Source organism: Coffea eugenioides, chromosome 11 (genome assembly GCF_003713205.1).
Source record: "Coffea eugenioides isolate CCC68of chromosome 11, Ceug_1.0, whole genome shotgun sequence".
Classification (NCBI taxonomy): Eukaryota; Viridiplantae; Streptophyta; class Magnoliopsida; order Gentianales; family Rubiaceae; genus Coffea; species Coffea eugenioides.
Genome location: NC_040045.1, coordinates 11,716,918 through 11,732,184, shown reverse-complemented (window position 1 = coordinate 11,732,184; position 15,267 = coordinate 11,716,918). Strand labels below are relative to the sequence as shown.

Sequence of the window (15,267 nt, the reverse complement as noted above, 5' to 3'; positions counted from 1 at the left end):
CCCTTGCCGATATCCCTCCCGGAGATTACCCATACTATTGGGTTGCCGCTACCAAGACACGCATTCACAAACTGCAAGAACTACAGCGCCCTTCTCTTCCAGCTTCTTTCAACTTGCACCCCTTTGCCATGCTGGACACAATTGCTAATACAAATAATTTGATAGGTACACGGATCACTTCCCTTTTATTTAATCATTTTTCCCCCACACAGTTTAACCCTTGTTTTATCCACTATTTTATACTCTTTGTTGCATGTGACTACTACAGATATCATGGGAAAGGTACTGCATATCCTGCCTAAAAGAGAAACAACTGCGCGAGGAAAACTGACCATCAGTAGAGATTATGTAATTGCAGATCAAAGGTTACAACCCCCTTTTTCCCCCATATTTCCATAATTCCTTTCAACCCTGATATACATTACCAGTTTTGATTCCCTTTTCTTATACTTATACAGTCTCCGTCCGTTACTTCTCACTCTCTACGATCAAATTGAAGAGACCCACGAACCTATTATTGCTTCCCAACATGAAGCCTTTCTGATTCTTATTGCTATTAGGATCAAGGTCACAACAAAAAATTGTAAGTAAGCATATTCTTCTGTTTCCTAAATATTTTTATACCCTTTCATTTCACATGACAATATTATTTTTGCATGCCACCAAATCTTTCCTTGTCAACTCAGCCATCATCTGTCATCCTCATTAATCCAGACATTCAAGAGGCTGTAGACCTACATGACTGGTTCCAGTTGCAGCTTTCTATTATCTGCTTTTACTATTGAAATCACTACCTAATTTTTATATATATTCATCAGGTTTTATGCTAATTCCACCCAATCGACGCACCTGCTAACCAACACATGTTATATTGATCCCAACCTCCTCCTTCCTCCTCCCAATGATAATCAAATCCTGGATATTACTGCTGCAAAACAAATTGTAAGAACTCACTCTATTGTGCCCGCATTTCATTCAACAATTACTATATTATATACTGTTCCTATGTCTGCTTAATAGGAACTTGGCACAGCATGGATTAGAGGCTCTGCTAAAATAGACTTCACAGATTATAAAATGTACCGTATGACATGTCCTCATTGTGAAGCACCTCATTATTCCACACATGCAATACGAACATTCTGTCAGCATTGCGAACATCCTGTTCAACTATTGCCCAGGTTTTTACACACTGTTCCACTATTTTTAAATGCTCAAACTCATGATCCCACCAATTTCATCTTTCTATAACAATTATCACTTTTCCCTTTGCAGAGCATATATTTCAATTTCTCTTTCTGATGCAACTGGTTCGCTGTATGCAACAGCCATGGATATTGAAGCTGAGAAATTGCTTGGATATTCAACTGCTGAACTTTATCATGCACACCACCAAGTAATTTTTTATTCCTTTTATTCACGCAAACAATTTTTTCCCCTCCTTTTCCATTCTAACAGTTATCATTATTCTTTCTTCTTCGACTGTCAAACAGAATACGAACATTATCAACCTCGTTGAACAGAAATTACACGGAAGAACAATTATTTGCTGCATTCAACCTCTTCCTCCATCAATCACGCTGTCTCAAGCACCTGCATTCAACATTGTAACTTCGTACTTTTTAGAGGATCTATTAGGCGTTAATCAACTGAACTTTCACAGCCTAACCATTCAAGATAAAAACTAAACTTGCTTGCTTTACATTTTTACAATGACTGTATAATTACACTTTCTTTCCAGTACAACTGCTTTTTCGCTTTTATTCCTGTGTAATATACCTCCATTTTCTACCGCTAATCTTCATTCTCGCGAATATCACTAGCTAAACATTAACTGGGCATGTATACCACCGCGCGAAGCGCGGTGTTACCACCTAGTACATCCATATAGACCCATATCTATGCATACAGGAAAGGACGAGTTATAAACTACTGATGTTACAACACTGGACTCGACCCATTTGCATAGAAGCAAAAGATTTGAAAAAGTGGTAAGCCAAAACTATTTATACAAGAATACATAAACTAAAGAGTTTAAATTTGTCATACTATTTCTCCCACAAGTTGCAAAGCATACCAGAGGCAAAAAACTTGAAAGAGCTATCAATGAAAAAGCAAAGTTAACAAATCATAGAAGTTACCTTCCATGACATCATATAGAAAAGAGAAACACTAGAGGAGGTAAACAAGTATTTCATCATCAATTCAGATTTAATACATAAATATCGTAACCTATGCACTTCCAAAATATGAATTATTATTTCGAGGCGACTGTGGATTCAATCGAAAACAAATCAAGACCATGGTACGGTGCATGTTAGCAATGTAGAAGATCAATCGTTAAAACATAAGATAGTGTAGAATGCCTCAATTGTGCAAATGTCAGATCCATTCCCAAGTAACATTTTCCTATGACACAAATAAAAAATAATTCTTCCAGTTTCAAGGTCTTAAACAAAAATCTAACTATATATACACACATGAAATAGATATTTTTTAAATTTAATTGTTGTCCAAGGCAAATACACTATCAAAATTACATTGTTCAAGGATGTGGCAGCATTGTACATTGGATGCCTTGTGGAAGATTACATTGAATCAATTAAATAGGTGTAAAGATAGTAATTAATATGCATACCAATAGTAAACACACTTGATATCTAAGACAACCTTTTGCTATTTTAAATGGCAGAATGATGGCATATCAAAGTTCATCGGGAGGCTAAAGTCAATAACTACAAAAGAGTACAAATGTCTCGTCAAGTTAGACCAAAACGTAGTAACACATAATGGCCAATTATCAGATGATGTAGATGGGTAAATTCTGTAGTGTATTCACATATTCCAAAGACAGGTGTTAAAAGTAAATTATATAGCAAAGAAGCTGGCACGTAGCAACCTGACATGTACGGAGATGAAGGGAATGTTTCTAAAAAAGTAAGTGGTGACCTATAACCGCGGTTTAGAAATGTGAATGTAGCGTACTGCAGAAGTTGGAAATATATTGGGGTGTGACGGAATTAACATAAATATAATGGGCCTATGAATAAAACACCGAAAAGGAAGCATAAGCAGTACTATCTATTTACGGGCATTACATCAACAAAATACTATCTATTTATGGACATTTTACTCTGAATCATTACATTTATGTAAAATACATAAATATGTGTAACTAAAATTGAAGAACTGTTACACTAATATTTTGACGAAAGGAAAATTGGTTGTCCTGTATTTAACATAAACTGATTTTTATGAAAGTAAAAAATATATTGCCCATAACATACCTATTCTTTATGATTTTTTTTTTTTGCATTACATCAACAAAACACTAGCTATTTACGGGTATTTTATTCTGAATCATTACATTTTTGTAAAATACATAAATATTTGTAACTAAAATTGAAAAAGTGTTACACTAATATTTTTACGAAAGGGAAACTAGTAAATTTTGTATTTAATAAATTTTAAATATGTGAAAGTAAAAAAGTTTTGCCCATAACATACCAACTCTTTATGAGTTTTTTGCATTACATCAACAAAATACTACCTAGTTATGGGTATTTTATTCTGAATCATTACATTTATGTAAAATACATAAATATTTGTAAATAAAATTAAAAAAGTATTATACTTATATTTTTATGAAAGGAAAACTAGTAGATTTTGCATTTAACAAATTTTAAATATGTGAAAGTAAAAAAGATTGCGCCCATAACATACCAACTATTTATGGATTTTTTTGCATTACATCAACAAAATACTAACTATTTATGGGCATTTTACTCTGAATCACTACATTTATGTAAAAAACATAAATGTTTGTAATTAAAATTGAAAAAGTGATACACTTATATTTTTACAAAAGAGAAATTGGTAAAATTTGTATTTAACATAAATTAAATATGTTAAAGCAATATTAAAGGTGATTTTATTAGTTACTTAATTTGTTGGTAAGAAACAAGGTTTCTTTTGCAAAATTTGTTCATTAGATTTTTTTTCAAATAATTAGGATATAAAGGTAAATTTTCACAATCTTTTGTTAGCAATATGCTCCAATTTCCTCCTAGACAGTGACGAAGCCAAGATTTTTTTTCCTTTGAGAGAGGGCCAAAATGATTGACAAATAAAATTATTTTAATATATTATGTTCAAAATAATTTTCATCTATTTAAATATATGGTATCCTAAAATATCAAATATTAACTTTAATTATAAAGGTATGTCTATTTGATAAATATGTAGTTTAGTCATAACTAAAATTAAAACAAGAAATAACATTTGATTAAATATCTTATAGGAAAAAAATGCACTTTTTTATCCTCAAAATTTGGGTGGTTGACCAATTTCATCCTCAAAGTTTCACCCCAAACATATTGCATCCTCAAAATTTCGTAATTTTGGCCAATTAAGGACAATTAACGAGAAATAAAGAATTGATCGTTAGAACAATGATTTTACTCAACAAAAAATTGATAAAATCGAATGGAGCCATTTTTAACGGAACAATTGCAACGGATAAAAAGCTCAATTCTTCTCCTTCTTCTCTTTGCTTTTCTGTAACCCCAAAATTTTTTTGCCAATCTCTGGAGTTTTAATGACCGTTATACAACTTTCAAAACAAATAAATTCATTCTAAATTTTTATTTGGAATTATTTCATAAACCAAATCGTGGTCACTTTCCGTAAAGTATCACTTTCCCATAAAAGACTAGCTCTTTATGGCTTTTCTCTATTATAAGAACAGAGTACCTATTTTTTCATAATTAAATTTATTTATCGAATAAAATAAAAATAAATTCATTTTCTAATAAAAGACTAGCTCTTTATGGCTTTCCTCCATTATAAGAACAGAGTACCCATTTTCTCATAAATAAATTTATTTATCAGATAAAATAAAAATAAATCTATTTTTCAATAAAAGACCAACTCTTTATAACTTTCCTCCATTATATGAATAGAGTACCCATTTTTTCATAAATAAATTTATTTATCGGATAAAATAAAAATAAACCCATTTTTTAATAAAAGACCAGCTCTTTATGACTTTCTTTCATTTTAAGAACAGAGTATCCATTTTTTCATAAACAAATTTATTTATCAGATAAAATAAAAATAAACCCGTTTTTTCAAAAAAAACATCAGCTCTTTATGACTTTCCTCTATTATAAGAACAGAGTACTCATTTTGAAGGCAAAAAGGAATTTGTTTATCGGATAAAATAAAAATAAACTCATTAATGTCAATATTGAGATATAGCAAAATGGTGGCCCACCTCTCAATGTGATTTTCAATGGGATAAGATTTGCACGGTACATGTAGCAAATTGTCATGGCCCCTGTTCCTTCACATGTGTGTAGAGGCGGTAATTGTCATGGATTGCTTACAACTTATTCCCTCCAAACCTTTTCTTATAATGGAGTTTCTGATTTTATCCAAGTAATAAATTACTTCAGTGAAAAAAGGAAAAATAGAAAATTTATGGAGGAAAGTTACAAAGAGTTGGTGTTTTATTGGAAACCATCGACCCCTTACGAAAGACGATCAAATGCAGCTAAATGATTTTCTTGCAAGAAAGTTGCCGAAAGCAGCTTTGTGACTGTAGTTGCTTATTTTTTTTCAACCATTTTTTTAGCAAGAGGTATCATTAATGTCAATATTGAGATATAGTAAAATTTGTATACGAAATAACAAACCAATTTGTCATTACAAATACAAAACGAGCAATAATATATTACAACCAATACTATCAACAGTACAAAGCACAAAGATACTCAAATCAAATCCTAATTGGGCTTTAATATGTACAACCAAAATTGCTAGGGATAACAAATGCTAAGATAGACCCTGTGCCGATATACAATGAGTATCATGTTTGCATTAATTGGCGAAGTCCATAATCGAAGTAGCTTGTAAGAGCTTCATAGCCATGTCATGTTTGCTCTCCTCCACCATTTTTTATTTCTTCAATTACATGCGTATCCATTACTGAATAAACCAAAACACATAGTCAAATACTACTAGAGAGACGCGACTACATATATAAACCTCCTTGGAGGAAAAGAAATACTCTGTACAGATTATAAATCAAATGAAAATGACATTTTACATTTCTGTTGGTCAGAAACTTTTAGTGAATATCAAATTTTAGTTCAAGACTATTAAAAGGACCGGTTACATGAGCTGGGTGATGGTGTTTCATGTCTAATAGATTCACGAGGTCTACTAACAGTGTCTTGTTCATTCCTCGAAGATGATGATTGACCACCTGATGGCGATGCTGCATCCCTCAGGTTGAAGAAAGTGGGACTCTCATGATTGTTCAAATCAAATGCAGCTTTGTTTTCACTTGGGTCATCAAACACAGAGATTCTGGGTTCAAAATATGGAGAATCCAACGTTATCTCTCCTTGTTTACTCAGGAAGTTAAGACGAGGATCACATTGAATAAGCTTTTCGAAATGCTTTCCCAACAAGCCTTGTGGACACTGCAGAAAATGATGCCTGCCAGAAATCCCAGAAAAAATGCCAATCAACGGTGAGTCAGACCATTGCTGTTAGTCTCCAGAGATTGAGCAAAACAACGAAAAGAAAAAACTCACTTAAAAAAAAAATTTAGAGCATCTCTCATCTCTTAATACCTTTAGTATCAAAAAGCTACCAAATATATTTCAAATGTCCAATTCGGGATTACCCCTCTCCCCTGTTTCTTCTCCCCCACCCAATAAAAAAAAATCATCTCTTTGGTGATAAAGGGAGAAATGCTAAAAGCACAGAAGGCTAGAATAGAGTAAGTCCAACAATTGAAATTCAGTCGTGAGTCGCTGATACTCATAAAAGTCAGCATTTCACTCTAAAAGCTCGTAAGATAGGAACTTGGAAGTCAACATTAGAGAAGAGAGGTGTATGCAGACTATTATTCAGATACATCTGCGGTCAAGGCAGTATAGCTGTGGTGATAACAAATCGCTATCTACATAATGCTGAGATGTTACTGAGAAAGTCAAAGAACCACCTAAGAAATAACAAATTGATGAAGTAACTCAAATGGTACAAATCAAAATGTGGGGGTGGAGAACAAAAAATCCTTGCTACATAAATAAACAAATAGGACACATACAGTATGGAACAAGTAGCTTGTTGCCTAAAAAGTGCCATTTAAAAATGGCAACACAATAAACTCGTGAATGAATGAGAGATTACCATACCTTTGTATGCTGGCCTGACCCCCAGTAAAATCAGATGTTGCCTGCCACAGGGTATGCTTCCTGGGCTGTGGATTTGTCTCCCTAAAGAAAAGAGGTTGTCTTGCAAGCTACACCATTAAAAAAAAAACATTTTTTCACTATAAAAAGTTCATAATAACGACATACAAAGTAATTGACAAAGACACAGTAAGTGTTGCTAATACCACTACATCCAAAGTCCCCGATCCGTCATCAGGAATTCGCCTTCAAAGCCATTATATCAGACCATTGAATTTCAATCTTATTCTTGAGCCCGCCATCAAGAACCTCCCATACAAGCTTATGCTTTGCAAAATAACACTTTGCTACCAAATCCCCTTCATATCTTGACTTATACTAGAAATTAGAACAAAGACATGCAATCAAAATTAACGAAATCATAAGCAATCCAATAAAACAAGTTTCTAAAATCCATGATCAAATGCAAATGTATAAATATACCTCCCAGGTCCCAATTCGCAGAATAGTTGCTGGAAAATTTGAAGCCTTGAGCTTCTCAGAGGAACCAGAAGCAGCGGCCCCTTTAAGCTCTTTTTTACTGGAACTTGCACCCTTAGGTGAATTAGCTTGAGAAAGCCTCATTTGGATCAATTCCAAAAGGGAAGGACTTTTCCTCAGCCTCAATCCCAATGGACTCGGCTCGTCTAATGGGTTATACTGAGCCGGCGGTGCCACCGGAAAGCCACCCACTTCCCCACTTCCCTGCTGCTACAGTCAAACCCCCCCGAAAGTACATCAGAAATTGAACTTTCCAATCATACAGACAAAACCACATAGAATAAAACCAGGAAAAAAAACCCAAAATTCACACAAACTCCTAAAAAGTGATAGATGTTCAAGATCCAATTTTGACGGGTCGTTTCATTTTGCCTTCCAGTAAGACCCATTTCTCTACTCCAACTGAGATGCCCATTCACTCTAATCCACTGAAGTAGAAGCCTACAATTTCAAAAGGTTTATCTTGCGATTGTTAAATTGAAAAAAAAATGCAAGAAAAATGCAATTGACAAAACAGAGATGAAAATAACATATTAAAAAACCTACACCATCGCTTTTCCTTGAAGTCTGCCATTGCATCGAAAGGGTCTTTAAAGTGTGTCCATGATTGTATAAATTCAGATCTGGATGCTAGAGAGGAAGAGGGGAACCATATGTCTACGGGAAACTGAAAATTGATAGAGAGGGAAAGAGAGATAGAAGGAGAAAGGTGCAGGAAGGTTGCGATTGAACTTTCGAGGGCTCTAATCTGAGAACAATATTTGGGAAAGTAGCCTTGCAAGTATGGAAGGCTTGGAATTCATGTGGTGCTAGGTTTGACATGTGCTGTGCCGGGAATGGTTAAAAAATTTTCAATACGCAGCTCTGCTAAAAATTGGAAGGGAGCAAAATTTTGAAATTTTCACAAAAAAGCACCCATGATTTCTCACCAATAACATAGAAACTTTGGGTCACTAGAATCAGTATTTGGAGGGAAGCTTTCCCGCGCTTCTTTTGGCGAGAATTTTAACCGAAAAATGTCCTTGCCCCGCCCTCGTAAAGTATATGATGGCTCCAATTTTTGGTGAAGTATTGTACTTTTCCTTGCTATAAGCCTCTTAATAGCGTCAACCTTTCTACTTCTTGCTAAAGTTGTTGTCGCTAACTGGTGTTTTATTAAAGAACTGATGTTTTATTGAAGAACGGATTTATTTTTATTTAATCCGATAAATAAATTTATTTATGAAAAAATGGGTACTCTGTTCTTATAATGAAGGAAAGTCATAAAGAGTTGGTATTTTATTGAAAAACGGATTTATTTTTATTTTATCCGATAAATAATTTTGTTTATGAGAAAATGGGTACTCTATTCTTATAATGGAGGAAAGCCATAAAAAAATGATTTTTTATTAAAAAATAAATTTATTTTTTATCTGATAAATAAATTTATTTATTAAAAAATGGATACTCTGTTCTTATAATGGAGAAAAGTCATAAAGAGTTGGTGTTTTGTTGAAAAACGGGTTGTACTCTGTTTTTATAATGGAGGAAAGCCATAAAGAGTTGGTCTTTTATTAAAAAATGAATTTATTTTTATTTTATTCGATAAATAAATTTGTTTATGAAAAAAAGGGTACTCTGTTCTTATAATAGAGGAAAGTCATAAAGAGCTGGTGTTTTATTGAAAAACAAGTTTATTTTTTATTTTATCCGATAAATAAATTTATTTATGAAAAAATGGGTACTCTGTTTTTATAATGGAGGAAAGCCATAAAGAGTTGATCTTTTATTAAAAAATGAATTTATTTTTATTTTATTCGATAAATAAATTTGTTTATGAAAAAAGGGTACTCTGTTCTTATAATAGAGGAAAGTCATAAAGAGCTGGTGTTTTATTGAAATGAAAAACAAGTTTATTTTTTATTTTATCCGATAAATAAATTTATTTATGAAAAAATGGGTACTCTGTTCTTATAATGGATGAAAGCCATAAAGAGCTGGTCTTTTATGAAAAAGTGATACTTTACAGAAAGTGACCGCGATTTGATTTATGAAATTATTCCAAATAAAAATTTTGAATGAATTTGTTTGTTTTGAAAGTTGTATAATGGTTCTTAAAACTCCAGAGATTATTCTGAGCACTGGTTATGACACACCGAATGGGTGTGATAATAATAAAAAATTATGATAAAAAAATTGGTTTAAATGTCAAGCAGACAAAGGTAACCAATTTTTAAATTACTTTCACATGAGTGTTTAATAAATAGTTGGCAGTTTGTTTTACTGTAATCAATTTTGTTTCCAAAACTTTTAATAAATGAAAACCAATTTTGTTTCCAAAACTTTTAATAAATGAAAATTAAAGAATAGGAAACACTGGATAGATATGGCTTTGCAAAAACTTTGATATAATTATTGTGTATACGAATTCAAATTCATTTGCTTACTAATGAATTTGAATTTACGTCTAATTGAATTAATTATAAATAGGTAGTCGAAATTTGTCCATTTAATAGCCACTAATTAATTGGTTTTATTCAGCTATCCATTTGAAATTAATAAAATCATGTATCCATTTGGATTAACATTGTGAATAAAAAAGCAATGAAAAGTAGAGAAATGTCGTGGGAAAGTGCTGCATGAACAGAGAATATAGAAGGGAAAGGAAATAATGTTGTGCTTTGCTAGCGAATAATAATGTTGTGCTTTGCTTTATTATTATTATATTAAAGGTAAATCTGCCAACAGTACAAATAATTTAGGTATTCAAGCAAAATCTTAGAAATAGCTTTATTCAGGCCAAATATGCTCCAACTGCACAAAAAAATGGCCCATTACACCAAAATTATTTCCATTATTAAACAAATTCAACTCACATACATGTATAAGGAATATTTATGGAATAAACAATTAAGGGATATTATTATACTCCCATTTTTTCACTTCACTCCCCCATGTAAAGTAATTTTTTTAATGTTAGTAAATTTTGTTGGAATTAAATTTGTAATATAAATCTTAGAGTCTTTGGAGTTTTGTATAGTTTTGTAAATGTTAGAGAAGACCGTATGAATATGTCAAAACCTATAGGAGGTTTCTACAATTATGTCTAATTTTATAATTAGCCAAAGCAAAAGGCAAGCAAATGCATGTACTATTTTACTTCAAGTAATAGCAAGTTTCATTCAAGCAATAGTAAGTTTTTATACATAAATAGTAATTATTACTAATAACATGGCAAATTTGATTAATAATCAATATTTCCTGATTTATGGGACACATGTACTATTTTACTTTAAAACTTATCTCAAACTAGTATTAGGAAGTTTATTTGAAATAATGATAAGATGTTTTATCAATGATTAAAGCTTAATACCTTAGTTAGTAAGTATTCATAATATACTCGTATAATACATGATTATAGGTATAATTTAAAATTTTTTTGTACTTATATATTTTAAAATACTACGAAAAATAGTATGAACTAAACCTACTCTCCAAAAAGTAAATTTCGGATATAGAGTAGTGATTTATTTTTAAAAAAAATTAAGTTGCATATTTATTCCAATTTATGCATGAAGATACATCGATCGGTGCTCTCTGGATGCATCCAAACTCCAGTGAATGCCTTTAAACTAAATTCTAATTAAAGTAGTATCCAAAATAATAAAATACTACTCGTATAAAAACACATCAATATAATTTCGCTAATAGCAATTAAATTTGAAGTTTTAAAATATGCATAAATAGTAATTTAGTTTAAAAATATAATTAGTATAAAGAGTATAATTGGCATAAATAAGTGTATTCAGTAAGCCAATGTTGTAAACCTCCCTTGAGGTTTCTCTTCATTTCGCCTGACACCCCTAAAGTTTTAAAAATATCACTAACATACCTTACTTTTGTTGTTTGTGTAGCAAGATTTTTAAATATCCTAACTACCCTTTTGCTCGCTAGATAGGAATATTCGTAAACCACTTTTTTTATTTGAAAAAAAAACTATCATCATTTACATGGTATTTCTTTTGTATTACTACTATATCATAATGCTATACAATCACGGATAAAACTGTAAATTTGAAAAGTAAAAATGATATTGAAATTAAGATGCTATTGAAATTTGTTTGGATAGAGTGTTATTTGAAATATTATTTGGAATAATTGCGATAGTACATTTTGTGATATGATGTATGTAAGATAAAAAAGTGATTGAAAATATAAAAAGGTGGATTAAAAAATGTGTTTATGATGCAAGCGAAATATTATTTGAAAAAATATGCTATCCAAACACTTCGAAACAAATAGGGATAGGGATGGCAATGGAGGCGGGTGCCCGCGGGGGGGCTCTCGGGGCGGGGGTTGGGGCGGGGGGCAATTATTTCCCCCCGCTTAGAAACGGGGCGGGGGGCGGGGGGAGTATACCCCCGCCCCGCCACCCGCAAAACAAAAAATATATATATATAAATATATATAATATGTAAGTTAATTAGTTATAAACTTATGATAATTATTAGTTAGATGTATTATATAATGTATATTAGTTTATGTAATATAATTGATATTATCAATTATATGAATAATTATGCATGTCTACTAATAGAATTTATTAATTAGTTATACTAAATTTACTAATACATTTATACTAAATTTCTAATTACACTTAATAGAATAACACTTTTTTCTCAAAAAAAAGCACAAACACAATAAAGAATTAGTGATTGCATTTGTACTAAAAGTGAAAACTTGACTATTTTAGTTATATTTATTTCATCATATTGGATTGTATTCAAATAACTTCTGTTTGATTGTTTTTATGAGTTTCAATTGTAAAATTATAATGAATAATAATTTGGTGATGTGTTGATATTTTAGTACTTGATTATTTATTAAAATTTAATTATAATAAAATTTTATTAACCCCGCGGGTGCCCCCGCGGGGGAAGCGAGGCAAGGCGGGGCGGGGGCGGGGCGGGGGGAGTAGGAAACGGGGGACGGGGCGGAACTAATAGGCAACGGGGCGGGGGGCGGGGGCGGGGACCCCTCCCCGCCCCAACCCCGCCCCGTTGCCATCCCTAAATAGGGAGCTAATAGGGCCATAGGTCCCCTCTTCCCAAAGTTTTAAAAATTTTAATTCATATTGTGTAAAACAAAGTTAGCCTCCTAATTTTTTATAATTTTAGTTTATATTATGAGTATATATATATATGTATATATGTGTGTGTGTGTGTGTGAATTAACTACCTTTGAATTAATTTTTTATTAAAAAAGTTATTTATTTTTTGCATCCCTTTATAATTTGTGAATGATTGTGAGACTAAAATATATTATGACAATAAGATACGTTGAATTGTGAAAATTGTAATTTAAATAGTCTCCTAAATTTTGAATATTTGACTTTTATAGTTGCAAATTTCTTAAATTAATAGTTGATAAATGTCAATAATAAATGTGAGATGTGAATTTTACAATGGTGATTATTATCTATTAGTTAAAGTTTAGGAGTTTGAATTTTATGGATTAGTGAGAAAAACGTGGAAAAATGTGGGAAAAACATGAGCATGATTATAGGATTTGTAGGAGCGGTTACATGATTAGTTAAGAGATAAACATTTCTTAATTATAAAAATGTAAAATTCTATTAAAATAGCATTCAGACTTTTGACAATTTTGAAAGCTCCTTATCCAAAACCCTCTCTGTAATACATATAGATATAGATGCTTTAATAACGATAGTTATGATAGCAAAATAGTTTTTACCTAATATAACAGATTGTTACACTTTTAGCGAACATTTGATTTGTCGTTGGACCTATTCACTTAAATAGAATAATACCTAAAATTATGGAAGTAAGTTTCCCATCTAAAATAGTAAGTTAAGCCTAATAGATTAGTAACTTTTATACCTCAAAAGGTAAATTGGAATAAATATTAAACTTAATTTTTAAATAAATAGATTACTACTTTATATCCCAAGCTTACTTTTAAAAGAGTAAGTTTAGTTCAAATAATAGTAAGTTTTTATACATAAATAATAATTCTTACTAATAACATGGTAATAAAAATGATTAAGGATCAAAATTTACTATTTTTTGGAATACATGTACAATTTTTACATTAAAACCTTATCTCAAAGTAGTATTAGGAAGTTTATTTGAAATAATGATAAGATATTTTATTAATGATTAAAACTTAGTACCTTAGTTAATAAGTACTCGTAATATACCTGTATAATAAATAATAATAGGTATAATTTAACAAACCAGGTTTACGGGTTTTATTTAAAATAAAGTAATAATTTATTCATTATAAATTTAAGACCTGAGGTTGGAATCCATAATTTATTCATTATAAATTTAATGTCTAAATTTATTAAATTCTTCATTTTATATGCCAACAGTGTTTAGCTTCTCCGCCAAGCTTCGCGCCTTTTTTCCTTGTCCTTACTTTTGCGCAAGACCCTCTCACTTTGCCAGTTGCTCAATTTAGGCACTCCACATTTCACATTTACGGTTGGAATCCCCTTCAATGCCCAACTATCTTCAGGTTGCAAGTCAAAAAGTTCTTTACACGTGTCCATCCAATACACTTTTCCTATTATTTGTGGCCACAATCATACCGCAGCAACTTTCCACACCTATTTTTTGACTAGTAAACATACTGCAGCAACATCCGATGTAGATGATATTGAGTAGGTATTTCACAAATGAAGTACAAAGAATGAAGAAAGTACCACAACATGAAGACAAAGAAGAAAGCTAAAACGTCAACAAAAAGAAAACAAACACTACAGAAGATGATGAAAATAAAGTATCGATCCTAGAAGATGACACAAAGTTATTTCAATATCTCAAACACTCAACAATCAAAGAAAATGCAAACCATGACAAAACTCTCAAGAAGAAGATAAAAAAGGAAGAGGGCTAAATAATGGTGATTGCTAGATGCATTTTCATATCATTGTGTATTTAATTGTTGGTTTCATATTGATGATTGTTTTCAAGAACAAACATTGACACTATGATATGATCAGAATTATTTATTATTATTCTTTCATTTATTAATGCGTGATACATTAACTTCTCATCAATTTTAGAAATAGTTGTCATCCATTCTAGAATCAAAAGCATGTTTCAAGAATGTCCTTAATTAAGAAATTAAGTCCATGTCATTAATTGAGAAATTAAGACAAGTTTGCAGTTCAATTTCCTTATGTTCATGTGCTATAAAACATTCCAAATTTATAAAGAAAGTGCAAATATGAAAACCACGAAACTGCACATGCGACTCACGTGCAGCTATCTAGTAAATTAATAAGTGGGATCTTTATGCGTTGACATGAAACTGTCTTATTGATGATGGACCAACCACTAGGCAGGCCATGTCTGGTAGTTAGTCCAGTTCGACGTAAAATTTCTCGCCAGGGGATGAGGACGATGTTGGCAACTGTTGAACAGTTGAAATTCATCAATAAAGTACTTGGCAACGTAATATATTATGCAAGAATATGAAACTAGGCACAATTGACTTGACTTTACATTCAGAAACA

General features: G+C 31.6%; 1 pseudogene; it reads right to left on the bottom strand.

The window, feature by feature from the left end:
• Nucleotides 1-6,161: 6,161 nt before the first annotated feature.
• LOC113751959 lies at nt 6,162-8,160 on the bottom strand (annotated as a pseudogene).
• Nucleotides 8,161-15,267: the final 7,107 nt, after the last annotated feature.